The sequence below is a fragment of the Buceros rhinoceros genome, unplaced genomic scaffold, assembly GCF_000710305.1.
Source record: "Buceros rhinoceros silvestris isolate BGI_N320 unplaced genomic scaffold, ASM71030v1 scaffold4450, whole genome shotgun sequence".
NCBI classification, from domain to species: domain Eukaryota; kingdom Metazoa; phylum Chordata; class Aves; order Bucerotiformes; family Bucerotidae; genus Buceros; species Buceros rhinoceros.
In genome coordinates, this window is record NW_010387737.1 from 50,263 (window position 1) to 52,931 (window position 2,669).

The 2,669-nt window shown below is 42.0% G+C and overlaps 1 protein-coding gene across 1 annotated transcript in view; it reads left to right on the forward strand.

Annotated features, from left to right (window-relative positions):
* The window catches only part of LOC104489747 (corticotropin-releasing factor receptor 2), a gene marked incomplete at both ends in the record, with an annotated part of 36,100 nt that overhangs the window by 22,922 nt on the left and 10,509 nt on the right, over positions 1 to 2,669 (forward strand). The gene's annotated exons all lie outside the window — the stretch shown is intronic.

Genomic DNA, 2,669 nt, shown 5'->3' on the forward strand with positions numbered 1-2,669 from the left:
GCAAGATTCCGTTTTTCTGCTACTGCCTTCTTCACTGTGCTGGCCTGGAGGATGAAGCTCCGTGATATTTGCTGCATCCAGCAGCAACTACCTGTCACTGAAAGGGATGGTTCCTCCCTTCAGGGACCCGAATGCTTCATTCCAGCTCCTGCTGCTTCTTTTGCACTCGCTCTGTTCCTTTCCTGATCCCTTGGGGAGGACTGAACTCACTGACCTGGTGGAGAACTAAGCCACCAAAAAGCAAGGAGGAGGTTTCTGCTGGCATGGCCATCTAAGTCAGCTTTCTGATGGGTGACTGAGAGTCAGAGACAGTTCGAGGGACCAAGCAGTTCCACACAATAAAAAATGGGAAGGCTGAAGGGGACAGGAAGTGGTGTGTCTTCTTTGCATGGCGTTGAGCACTCGACAAATACAGCGTGACACCATGCTCCCATTTCTCTTCCTCTCTGTGATATTTCTTTTTCATTCAGGTAATTCTCAACTGCAGATGTCTGTGAATTGAGTGTGGAATTGAACCAATTGCGATATAAATACTGTAATGCCTCTCCCTGTTTAGTCACCCAGCAGACCAATAATAGAAGGATTTGGGGGGGGATTTAAAGCATCCACGCCAAAACAGAAAGTGTTTGTCTTTACTTTCTTGGGGAATAATTCTCCATTTCCTTGGCAAGTAGTCCTTTTTGATAGTCCGTTGCCAGGGTTTTTTACTGTTTCTTTTCCCTTGTAGCATTCTTATATAGGAGGGCTGTGCCCTTCAATAATCAAGGGGAAATGTGTGCTGCAAACACAGGTGGACTAAAGCGCCTATAGGCTGTGAGCTGGATCCACAGCTGATGTCAGTCAATATGGCTCCACTCATGCTGGGACTGGTCCTGCAGAAAGTGAGAGCCGCCCCAGGAGCCTGGATATCCATTCAGTTTAACGTCAGCTGCACTCTCGTCATCCTTGGTTACCTTTTCAGATGGAAGATTTGACATCTGCACTTCAATCCTGTGCTTTGGGAACACCGACAGAGAAGTCGGTAGTACCTGGGTAAAGGCGTCTGCGCAGAACTCTGTGTCATTATTCCATCAGATGACCCTTTGGGACGATGTAGCTTCTATTAATCTGCTGTTTGCTTTGTTGGTGTTTCTGACTTTTCCAGACTACTTAAGATGGTGGTATATGAGCTTTATTGGAGACAGTTTTATGCTGCGTGATTTACTCTTGCGACAATACTCTAAATCTTAATACCAATTTTTACACTTCTTTAGGAAGAATCAGTTGGAGTCAGGTACTCAAATGCCTTCTAAAAAGCGACCACAAAGCGCCAAGGAAAATACAAACATGCAAATACAGGGACAGATCCTCACATGCCTCAGTTTTCGTTAACTCCTCTTTTCTCTGCAGAACACTGCAGTCTTTTGGGGAAGGTGCTTTATATAAAGTTAGTGATAACTTTGTTATGTCCTTGCTGTGGTATAAGTCAAAGCCAACGTAACACCACCAAAATCAATGGAAACAACATCACTTACGCTAGTTCATGGTCTGATCTCTTCTGTGCTGATCAGTGGAGATTAAATAATGCAGTTACAGAGGCATGAAGGACTCATCGTGGAAACATTTTGCATGAAGTTATAGTGCTTATGTTAATAAATCAAGAAGGGGAATTGCTGAAGGTACCTGGAGCCTAATGGTGGGTACCTGTGGGGATCAAGAATCCTCAGTCAGATAAATGTAAAATTATAAATTAATGAGTCCTGCTAATTGGTTTTATTATTTGAGAGTAACAAATCTGTAATTCCAAAAGGAATTGCTCAAAATTCATTTATTCTGGTTTCCTATGGAAACGATGCAGAGGGAGATCATTGGGTCCCACCATTGGGTCTATTTGTCTTTATCTCTCCCAGTATCTTCCCAATCCTCTGGCCAATTTCATTCAGTTCTGACACAGGAACAACAGGCTTAGATATAATTATTTTTGGTGAAAATATGGAGAGGACAAAATCTATGTAAGTTTTGCAACTGAGGGAGAGAAAGGAACAAGAGTCTGGAAGTTATATCAGAATTTACATGAGATTGTGGCCACGGGGAAAGATGTAATTCGTGCTCATAACTTCCAACAGTCAAACGTGAGACATGGTCTTTGGAAACCAGTTTGGAAACTAGTTTGGGGCCAGTCAGGAATGGACTGACATATCTATTTGGTGTTAGCCAAAAATATGGGAGATTTTTGGTTCATGGCTTTATTTTCCTTTGTTCAGGCCAAAAGGAGGGGAAAAAAAAAAAGTAAAATTTAATTTGGTTTAAACAAAACTTTGAAAACAAAATGTTTCGTCTTCTTCCGAGTTCTTTTGGTTTTAATCCTATTTTAAAGATAAAACTAAACTAAATTTCAGATCTTAATGAAGTAATACAGAAGGGAGAGTTTTAACACATTCAGTGGATCCCTCCTGTTTACTTCAGCTCGATAAACAGAAGCGATCACAACCTGTGAACGGGCTATCGTTTCGTAACCGTGTTTCTTGTCCAAGACACCCTTCGTCCATGGAATGTTGCTGGGTTTGATAGTGCATCTGCTGCTCTGCCCAGAGATCATGAATGCTTCATGCATATGAAGGCTGAAATAAAATTAACTGAGGGTCAGAAGTTTCAAATACTTTAGCAGCGTTACTTAAAAGGCTGGAGAA